Source organism: Echinops telfairi, unplaced genomic scaffold (genome assembly GCF_000313985.2).
Source record: "Echinops telfairi isolate 266 unplaced genomic scaffold, ASM31398v2 ScPeMD7_7410;HRSCAF=8448, whole genome shotgun sequence".
Lineage (NCBI taxonomy): Eukaryota > Metazoa > Chordata > Mammalia > Afrosoricida > Tenrecidae > Echinops > Echinops telfairi.
Window position 1 is genome coordinate 23,302,905 of NW_022111310.1, and position 11,856 is coordinate 23,314,760.

The window sequence follows — 11,856 nt, forward strand, 5'->3', positions numbered from 1 at the left end:
GACCAATAAACATGTGAGAAAATGTTCCCCATCATTAGCCATAAGATGAATGTAAATTAAAACAACTATGAGATACCACCTAACACCCTCAAAGATAGCCCAATTAAAAAAATTAGAAAGTAACAAGTGTTGGACAGGCTGTGGGGAGATAGGAACTCTTGTCTACTGCTGGTGGATCTGTAGATGTGTACAGCCATTATGAAAATCGATTTGGCGATATCTAAAGCAGATAGATATTGAGATACCATGCCACCCAGTTATCTCCTTACTGGGCATATACTCAGAAGAGGCAAGAAACAAACCATGGCCAGACATCTGTGCTCCAATGTTCATCGCCGCACAGTTGACAATTACAAGGAGTTGGGAACAACCCAAATTTCCAGCAACAGACGAATGGATCAAAAAACTGTGGTACATACATACAATGGAGTACTATGCATCCCTAAAAAGCAGCGATGAACACATGAAGCACATTGCCGCATGGGAAGAGTTGGAGGAAATTATGCTAAGTGAAGTAAGCCAAGCACAAAAGGACAAGTACAACATGAGTCCACTGAGGCAAGCTTAAAAAAAGGTGGGCTGGGTATAGAGAAAAAGCTATTATATACATACAGTGAACCCTCGCCACTTCGCGCTTCGACTTCCGCGGCTTCACTCTATCGTGGTTTTTGCGTAACAGCGCATACTCTGTCATTACTCCCACTGATTGGCTCATACTGTACACGCTTCTGTCTGCATCACTACTTATCGGTGCTACGTATCAGATGCATTTTTGCTTTTGTACAGTGCACTGTAATTGTTTGTGATTTTTAAGAAATTTTATCTAAGCCCTATGATGGCTCCTAAACGAGCTGCTTCTTCTAAGCCTTCTGACAATAAAAATAAGAGCCAGAGGAAGATGCTCACCATCCAGGAAAAGGTAAAACTTTTGGATATGATCAAAGATGACAAGAAAATCATGGAGGTTGCATGCCATTTCAACTTGAATGAGTCCATCCATAAAGAGGAAAAAAACATCCATGCTACGGCTACTCTCACTTTCAATAAGGAAGCAAAGCGCATCGTGACAAGTCGTAATAAGTTCATAGTAAAAATGGAGTCTGTCCTAGCCGTTTGGATCATTGTAACGTCCAAAATGTTTTACTGTATCTTCCCTTTTTCGTTTAATAAATTGGGTAATACGAGTGTAATGGTGACTAAAGGGTGTTTTTTCATGTCCTCTATGCTCTAACTACGAAAATATTTGATTTACAAATAAGGAATCCTACTTTGCGGAATTTCATTTATCACGGTAGGGTCTAGAACTGATTAACCGTGATAAACGAGGGTTCACTGTACATCCCTGGGGTGAGGTCCACCAACTGGCAGGGGCCAAGCCCAATCCAGGGATCCATACGGCAGCCGACTAAATAAGACATGTAAAGAGAGAAAAAAAGAAAAGTATCTGGGTAGGGGGAGAGCAGGACATTAATCCACCCATGGGGAGGGTATTGTTTATATCTCCACAGGAGAGGGAGAGAGAGACCAGGCTTCAACCCAATGCTCCAAGAGGTGTATGCAACGTACCAGCATATACCAGGGAACCAATAGAGGGGTCTGTGGGGCCGGCCCCAATCCCAACTCTGTGGACATCCTTGTGTCCTCCCTCCTCCCCCCTTCCCTGAAGAATGCACTTCAGAGGACAGCACTGGGGCTACAGCTTGGGGAGGGGGACATGTTGGATTAGAGAACATGGGAGAAACAAAAAGGGTTGGAGCAGGAGGGGAGAACATCCTTGCCCACCAAGCCCTGAGGACAATGTTCCTGCTCAGAGCAGACAACTCACAGGTAGGACCATAGGGCTGGCCCCATCACGGGACATGGCGTCCCACACTGAACCATGATGCTGAGGAGACAGCACTGGAAACACAGTGCAAGAATAGTGCACAGTCATGGGGCAAGGCACTGAGGGCATGCAGCAGAGCAGCAAGGGGAGCAGAGTGATGAAATCCCTGGGGAATACCGAAAATAGACTTTTGAGCGTGGCACCCCATCAGACAGGACTGGAAAACACTCATAAAGGCCAGCAAACAGACCTTGAACTATTTATATGCTTTTCCATTTTTGTCAGTGGCTTTCTTTTTGTTGTTGTTATTTTGTTTTTGTTTGTTGTTGTTGTTATAGTTAATGTTTTATTGGTTTTGTCTTCCTTTGTTGTTTTATTTGGATTTACCTATTTTTGTACTAATTAATGTTTCTGCATGTCTATCTAGATAAGCTAGGCGGGGTAAATAATTCGGAGATGAAAAGAATGGGACCAATGATTCCAGAGCAATACTGGAGAAGGGGAGGTGGAAGAATGGAAGGGAAGTGCGGGGAACCAATCCAGGGACAAGGGAACAACAAGTGAACTAAAATCAATGGAAGGAAAGTTGTAAGATGCCTACTGGGGCTTAATCAAGGGCAATGTATCAGCGAGAAATTACTAAACCCGAATGAAGGCCAAACATGATGGTGGGACAAGAGTAAAGTAAAAGGAAATAGAGGAAAGAACCAGGAGGCAAAGGACATTTAAAGAGGTCTAAATACAAGCATGTACATATGTAAATATATTTATATATAATGAGAGGGAAATAGATGTATGTACTTATATCTATATGTTAAGAATTAAGGTTGCAGATGGACACCGGGTCTTGACTCAAGTACTCCCTCAACACAGAACACTTTGTTTTAACAATCCTGCAATCTGTGATGCTTACCTTCCTGACACAATTGCTGAAGACAAAATGGGTAGATAAGCAAATGTGGTGAAGAAAGCTGATGGTGACTGGCTGTCAAAATATATAGCATCTGCGGTCTTAAAGGCTTGAAGGTAAACAAGGGGGCACCTAGGTGAGAAGCAACACAACCTACATGGATGAAGCACACCAGCCTGTGTGATCATGAGGTGTCCATGGGATTAGGTATCAGGCATCTAAGATCCAGAACAAAATCATACCCAAAGTGAAGGGGGTGAGTGGAGACCCAATGCCCATCTGTAGACAATTGGACATCCCCTCACAGAGGGGTCAAAGGGATGAGAAGATATGAGCCAGCCAGGGGGCAGTATAGCACCAATGAAACACACAACTTTCCTCTAGTCCTTTGGTGCTTCCTTCACCCCACTATCATGACCTCAATTCTACCTTTCAAACCCATTTAGACCAGAGCATGCACACTGCTACAGATAAGAGCCAGAAACACAGGGAATCTATGATAGATAAACTCCTCAGGGCCTACAAGGAGAGTAGAGATACCAGGAGGATTATGGAAGGGTGGAGGTAGAAAGGGGGACTCGATCACAAGGATCAAGCTAGAACCCCTTCCCAGGGGGACGAATAATGGACAAGTGGGTGAGGGATGACAGAGAATGATGTAAGATATTGAAATAATAATCCATAACTTATCAAGGGTTCATGAGAAAGGGCGGCAGGGGAGGGAGGGGAAAAAAATGGGGAGCTGATATCAGAGGCTCAAGTAGGAAGAGAATGCTTTGAAAATAATAATGGCAAGAAACGAAGAAAAATTGAGGTGGCTCCATGGGGCAGAACACCAGGCTCCGCACCTACTATATAGCTTGCGTTCGACTGACCTGAACAAATGTCTGGGATTGTAGAAGGCCTGAGATGCTCAGAGTGCATCGATTGTGGGAAAAGTACAACACCATTGCTGCTAGTGTTCTGTTTTTTACAGGCTGGTGGATTATCATTGATGCAGCTGTTATTTATCCCACTGTGGATGAGTTCAACCACTCCTCCCATGCCTGTGGTGTGATAGCAACCATCGCCTTCCGAAAGATTAATGCAGTATCCAATGGGCAAGTCCGAGGTGGTAATTAGAGTGAAGGCTGTCTGGGCCAAACAGGTGCTCGGATTTGGCTGTTTATGGGGTTCATGCTGGCCTTTGGATCTCTGATTGCGTCTATGTGGATTCTCTTTGGGGGTTATGTTGTTAAAGAAAAACCCACAGTGTACCCTGGAATTGCTGTATTTTTCCAGAATGCCTTTATCCTTTTTGGAGGGCTGGTTTTTAAGTTTGGCCACACTGAAGACTTATGGCATTGACTGTGTGTTGCACAGCTTGGCAGCCCTGAGTCGTGGGCTCTGTCCTCTTACTCCCAATCTTTTGTAATGCCGTTTTCTAAACTTATTTCTGAGGGTAGTCTCGGCTGAAAGTGCTCTAATTTTAATCATGAGAACGTCCAGTGGAAACATCAAAAGTCCCTATTGTGGTTTGCACTTAACTTATGCAAGGTTAAAGGAAAATGTTTCACATGAGCAATTTTTTACCAAATTTTATCATGGTATATAATTTGTAAAAAGAAAAAATTAAAAAAGAAAAGAAAGAAAATTATGATGGGGGTATATATGTAAATGTGCTTGACACACTGGATGAATGTACCAATTGTGATGAGATGTAAGAGTCCCCAATAAAAGTATTAAAAAAAATTTTAAAAAGACTGGTCAGGGCTAGCCTAGCAGAAGAGAGGAAATAGCTGAAAAAACAACTCAGTGAGCAAGGAGGGGGCAAGAAGTGAAATCTCAGGTGAACAGAGGGTCTAAGCCCTTGGCACTTGCTCAATTGTCCCATTGGACTTCATGTACCAAACTTCAATTCCCAGATAACTATATACTTTATTTCAAGACTGTAGCAATGGAGCATCAAGTTCCATGTGTGAGACCATTCTGCCTGTGGGGGTCTTATGTGGCCACACTGGCATGTGTCTATGAAGTTAGCCCCGACAGGAGATAGTATGTAGGATGTGAGATGCTTTAAACCGAGGTGCCATCGAGCCAATTCTAATTTGTGACAGTCCACGTATATCAGAGTAGAACTGTCATCCATAGGGCTAGCAATGGTGGATTGCTAGGCTGGATGATCACCAGGGCTTTCTTCCAAGGCACCTCTGGGTGGGTTTACATCCAACCTTTTGGTGCAGTCAAGCACTTCAACCTTTGGTACCACTCAGGGACTCCATGTGCTGACTAGGAGCGTGTGTTTTGGAATCAAACTGCCTCCAATCAAATTATATTCCTTTATTTAGTAACTGTGTGACTTTGGGCCAGTTCCTTAACAACAGTGTGCTTTATTTTTCTTATTTATAAAATAGTATTATTGTATAAATTAAGTGAATAAAATTTATTAAGCACTCATGCTAGTACCTAGACATAGTAAGTGTTCTATAAGTGTTAGTTATTTGCTTACTATTTGTAAATGTTGCCTGCATAGATGTCTCAAAGGAAACCTGTTTGTAACCATTAATTCATTGATGTGAGTTATAACAAGTGTGTCTATTCAGCCATCTCCTGCTGCATGTTTTTATTATTGAATAGATGGTTTCAAAACAATATTAAAAAACAATTTGTAAAAAGGCAAAAAACATCTTTAAGTACACACCCATACATAATTATTTCAATTTTTGCATAAAATACCAGCACTTGCCCATATGTATGCATATTTGTGCAAAGCTACAACCATACTGTGTGTATCATTATATATATATATATATATATATATATATATATATATATATATATATATCTTTTTTCACTTAGCATTCAATTGCAAGCATTTGTTCAGGCTGCTACATTGTCATCATAATTATCCTTGTGATGGTTGCATAATATCCTATTATGTTGATACATCATAATTTACTATAGATTATTCCCCTATTGATGGACATTTAAGTTGTTGCTTTTTTGCGGCAATTATAGCTAATGCTACAGTGATCTTCACTATACACTTAGCTTTATCCTTTTGCTGAATTATTTTCTTGCGATCCATTTCCAAAAGGAAAATTTCCAGGGCAACAGAATGAATACATCTCGAGGTCGTTCTATGGATAGAGGTATTGCCTTCCAAAAGAGAATGATAGTAGTGTCAACAATTACACCATCAAGAGCAGAAAGGAGCATGCAGTCTTGTGCTAAACTTTCCACATACATTATATCAGTCTATCCATTTCTTGAGCCCGTATTACAATCTCCATGTTATATATGAGGGAGAGATAGTACAAAGACGTTTAAATAACTGCTCCAAACCCATGCACATAGACTTCAATTTACAAGATTTTCAAGGTGTGAAAAACTGCACCCCAAAAAACACCTTTTTGTTTGCTTGTTTGTTGGGGGTACATTATATGTACTGCATGAAATAAATTTTAAATTTATGTTGAATACCTCTGACCCCCAAAGTCAAATTATTGATGATAATAAAAAGCAATAATAATGAAAACTGGGGAGGGGGTGATATTCAACTTATGTTAAAATTGATTTGTAAGGGAGTCAGGGGGATAGAACCTCATCATAAGTCAGGGATTACCTGCATAGATACTCAAAAAATAAATAAATAAAACCCAAACTCACTGTCATCTAGCCCACTGGGATTCCTAGCAAGCCTTATTGGACAGAGGAGAGCTATGTCGTAGGGTTCCCAGACTGTACATCTTCATGGGAGTAGAAACTGACTCATATTGACCCTAACAGATAGAGTTAGTCTGCTCCTTTGGGTTTCAGAGAGTGTGAATCTTTATGGGAGTAGACAGACTCAGAGAGTAGCTGGGAGTTGTGAATGGCTGACCTTACAAGAATCTGATGATCTACTTGTCAAAACTAGCCCTGTGGGTCACAAAAGAATATTGTCCAATAGAGTACTGGAAGATGACCTCTCCAGAGTGGAAGGCATTTAAAATGCACAATGGCTACAAGAATGGACTTGATTTTGCAAGGAATAGGAGAAGGCACTGTTTGATTCTGTTCTCTGTTCTCTCCTCCGTTAATGGAACCCAATTCTATCGCAACTAGCAACAACACTTCTTATCTTTTTTTATTTCATTGCCATCCTATTTTTCCCCTTTAAGGTATCAAATAAGTTGTGCCAAATGTTTATAAAGAAAATCTACTTGGCATTTTGCAACTTATTTTTAAAATGAGTGCCATTAAATTTTAATCAGTGAATTCATATTTTTTCTTTAAATACTCTATGCTACTTATGAATGTTTGCAAAAGTCTTTACTGTGATTTGCATCCATCTCAGTACTAGCTTGTTTGTTTGTTTCAAAAGAAAAACATTTTCAGAAGAGATATCCCTGAGGGAATCAGATCGGTTTATATACAGACCCTACATCCCTTTTTTAAAAAGGACCATTTGGAATAAAGTGGTTATTTTGATGCAGACGGCTCATATAGTTTCCAAAGTATTGCTGTGAGGTGAGGCTGATTTAGTCCTGTTGTTTTGGAGATCGTTTCTAGTGCATGAAGGGAAGGCTCGGGTGGTTGCAAGCAAACGCTGCACCCTAAAAATAACCATGCGAAAAAAGGAGATGGGAAATTAAGTAAGAAGTTTGGGGGTGGGGATCCCAGAGAGGGAAATTGAACAGATTTTGCAATAAGGCTTGAAGAGACAAAATCATCCCACAGCCAGCCCATTCTATTACAGGTGCTGCAAGTGTACCAGGAATAGTCCCCAAACATCTAACACATAACTCAGGGATGAACTTTCGAACTAAGCCCAGCTGAGAAATAACTTTATAGATTACAATGGCCATCTCTTGGGGCTTCTATGTGCCTCTCTCTTTTTTCATTCCTTCCCCCTTCTCACCTCTCTCCCCCTTAAGCCCCTTTCAATCTACAGCAAAATGAAACATTCATATACATGATTCAGTGTAGGAGAAATGTCAGCTCTTTCTTTCCTCTGCCCATTTATTGTTTTGCCTGGTCTTCCTCCCAGATGCTGCTGCAGCCCCAGTCTCAGCGGTTGTTGCCTGTGACATTCTGAAATAGAAAAGTTACAAGGAAATATTTCCCTAAGCACAGCAGCTGAGAAGTAGAAAATCAGAGGTTTCTAATCCTGCTCTTTGGTTGTGGTTGTAACAGGGATGGCAAGGAGCCAGGACAGCAACAAGAAAGAGCTAAGTCCAGCCAGACTCTTCTACAACACAGGTCATCCTCAGGCCCCCAGGGGTCCTGATGCCAAATTATCCTGTTAGAAAACAAACAAAACAACCTCCAAAACCTGTGAGACCTTTCTGTGGTTGTTCTGTGGAGTCCTGCCTGACTCAGAAGGAGCCTCCACATATTTGACCCAAGGAAACGTTGCAGGGTCCCGCATCATCTCCCAATTGTTGCCATGCCTGAGCCCATCGTGGGAGTCATTGTGTCAATGCATTCATGAAGGTTCTTTTTTTTTTACTGACCTTCTATTTTCCCAGCAGGCTGTCCTTCTATAGCAAAGGCTCCCTCCAAAGGAAGTAAGATGAGGTCCCACATACCATCCATTCTCCTCAACTGCATCCTGGCTGTACCTCTTTGAAGACAGTTTTTTGGTGTTTTGTTTCATTTTTAAGAGCCATTATACAGCAGTAATAATAAAAATTCCAACAATGTTCTATCAAAGTTGGGAGATGATTTCAAGCTTGCATTTGCTTCTTATCTGTGTATGTTTGTATAATATGTCCATCTCAGTCTGCCATCGAAATCTGAGGTCTCACACATAGATCTAGTCTGAATTCATCTTTCACCCCACAGGGCACCCAGGAAACAGTTGCTCACACCCATCAAGGAAAGGAGGGCCAAGTGGAAAAAAAAAGAGTAAGAATAACATTTTGAGAATTGTTTCCTAAGCATTTTAGAGAGGTTTGTGCAACCCAAGAGGCCAACATAGAGCAATGAATGAGAGGAGATGGAAGTGAGAGGGCTTTCAAATGTCTGTTACTGAATTTACTTCAGCATTGCTTACAAAAAGAAAAACAAATAGCATAGTTACCAGAGTAAGGAACTGGGCAGATAGATCCATAAAATCATGTACAAGTTGAAGAAGGGAAGCTAGTGTCTACAGATACCGGGAAGGATCCATGCCATCACTGAAGTGGGGAAATACTCTGAACTCAGCGCCATCAAATTTTTTAACTCATTCTGAGTGGACAACATATCGTGTTCAATGACTGTTCATCTGCTGGTTTTGTGTATGTAGGAGGACCTGCTGGCATAACTAACATGTTCGGGCTTTCGTTTGCAGTTAAGCATCAGGCTAAGGCCTTTATGTGCAGGACTTCATTGAAGCCTTATAGACAATTCTGAGATGCAGGTTCTGAGATTAAACTTTACATTTTCATTTGGGGGAAACTGAGACACCGAAAAGCCAAGTCATTTCCCCAAAATCACACAGATGGGAAGTAATAGGAACGGAAAATAAAGCCCAAATAGAGAGGCTCAAGCAGTGTGGCTAAGTATCTTCTGTTGCCCAATAAGACTGCAAACAGTTATATCCCTTGAGGTGAGATTGCTAAAGAACTTTCTACTTTACAGAATGTCATTTTGTTTAGGTTTTGTTGGCCCTAAGACATATTGTTTTTTACCATAGAAATATTGGTATTATGAAAAAAATACTTTAAAAGATACAAAAGGCCTCAAAGTATAATAAGCCAAGTCTTCAGTGTGGAAACAAAATATACACAATTTAAGCGACGAGAGCTGTGAACAGAAGGTGCAGGCCAAGGTGAAGGTAGTGGCAGAGACTGAGGCAGAGGAGAAAGCAGCTGAGGAAGAAGCCGCGGGAGGTAAAAGGACGAGGAAAGGAAGGCAGAGGAGAAGCAGCAGAAGCAAAAGCAGGCCCACTGCTTGCTCGACGTCTGCAGAATTCCAAAGAAAGACCTCTAAACCATAAGCACACCAACCCCGAGTAGCACCAGTTTGCACAACCAAGCTACAGCAACCATTTCCCTAGCATTTGGGTTCAAACCCCACAAAATCTCCTTCTCCATTTCTTTCTGCTTCACTTCCATGTGCCCATCCTCACCCCCACAGGGTACCCTCTGTGGCTTGCTCCGCAACCTCTTCCAATGATGGGTTGAATTAAAACCATAATCTTGAATAATGGAGAAAGTTATTTGGCTAGCTCTGCAATAAAAGACTTCATTGCGCAAACTCAATTTTTGTTTGTTTTTGTTTTTCATAGAATCGTTATTGTTGTTGTTAGGTGCCATCAAACTGGTTCTGACACATTGGAGCCCTGTGCCCAACAGAACAGCGCCTGGTCCTGTGCCTCCCTCACCATCACTGCTCGGCTCGAGCAACTTGTTCCAGCTGTCATGTCAACCCATAGCCCGGATGGCAGTCCTCTTTCTCACTGACCTTCTGCTCCTCCACCCCCATCCCACTGTCCTATTTTTTAACTCCTATTTGGAGATAGTTTGAAGATTTTAATGTAGGGCAACAGTCAACTTGTTGTACGGAAGAGGCAGGAAAGGAGCCAGTGATAAGACTTGGGTTAGGCAGAGAGAGCTGAACTCATACCTAGAATCTTTGTGACGTAAAGGAATACTTGCCTCTGACATGTCATCTCTTTTTTAAGCCAACCAGGATGTGGTCCCAACGCTAGTGGCATAATGGATTACAAAGTGGACTGCTATGCTCAAGGTCAACAGGATAAAAAGGAGGCTCTCTACTCCCGTAGAGTTACAGTCTTTGAAATCCACAGGGGCAGTTCTACTTTGTCCCACAGGGTCACGAGGAGTTGGCATTGACCCAAAGGCAGTGCATGAGAGATGGTGCTGAGAAGTTAAGATGAAGGCTTAAGCTAAAGTGGTGCTATTGCCAGGTGCTACTGAGTTGATTACGACTTTTAGGGACCCTGAGTACAACACGACAAAACATGGTTGAGTATTCTAGGGCGTGCCATACCTCCTGAATGCAATTGTTCCTTTTATAGACAAACCTTCCCCTAATGACAATAACATTTTTATATTAAATAGGTGTGCAATCTGAGCTCTATTCTTGGATAAGGCAAGAATGAACCTGCTACCTTAGGTGATAGGCAGAAGGAGACGGATGACTTGAGAATTCAGACCCAGGCTTAACCTCCCTGAGCTTCACTTTCTTCACGAAAACAAGAAAGGATGCCGACTCATAGCTACCCCTACAGGACAGGATCTACCTGCTCTGACCAGTTTCCACTGCTCTCCTGAGGACTGACGGCTGGTTGCAAAATGCTGGACTTGCTGATTGCAGCCCAAGGCACAGCCATGACACCACCAAGGCGCCCTTGTCCAATGGCAAGTACAAATTATTCCTAATGCCTCTGCCCAAACTTTCCCATGCTTTTCACTTCCTGCACATAAGTAATGCCAAGCATTTGCTTTAACATCTAACCCAGAGTTCACACTTCTCAAATATTGCATAGATAACATCTAGAAACACCGATTCAGGAGGTATTATATAACATCCCCAAGTCTCAGTTTCTCTAACTTCAAAGTGAGAAGATTGATGCATATGATATCTGAATCCTTTTCATCTAGAGTATCTCAACTCCTCATATTTCTAGTTCTTTCTCTTCTCTCCTTCCATCTCCCCCTGATTCTTGTCTTCTCTCACTGGCATGCACTGCTGATGAATTGAATATAAACCATCATCAGATTCAGGTGCTTACTTACTCTGTCCTCAAAGAGAAAACCTAATTGTGCAAGAACAGGCTCCCCCTTTTTCCGATGGAGTTAGTCACTTCTGTGTCTTCCTTCCCCTCCCGCTGGCTTCTCCTCTATTTTTAGATAGACAGTCTGAAAAGTCTTAATATATCAATGACATTTATAACACATGTTAATATCTAACACGTCAATGCTCTATTTGTAGAAATGACTGCTGATGTGATGAGATGCTTTTATTATATCAGTGACTTTTATTATAAATATGATGAAACTGTGCACTCTTTTTGGAAAATTAAGTAATGATAATAAACTATCCTTTACCCCAGTTTGTCCAAACACCAACTTCAGGGACGAGGTTTTCTCTCTTTCTTCGTTGTCTTCTTCTTCTTCTTTTTTTTTTTTTTTGGTATAGTTTTTAT

The 11,856-nt window shown here is 41.5% G+C and overlaps 1 pseudogene; it reads left to right on the forward strand.

Annotated features, from left to right (window-relative positions):
• The first annotated feature begins 3,618 nt into the window (after positions 1-3,618).
• On the forward strand, positions 3,619-4,082 carry LOC101661548 (annotated as a pseudogene).
• Positions 4,083-11,856: the final 7,774 nt, after the last annotated feature.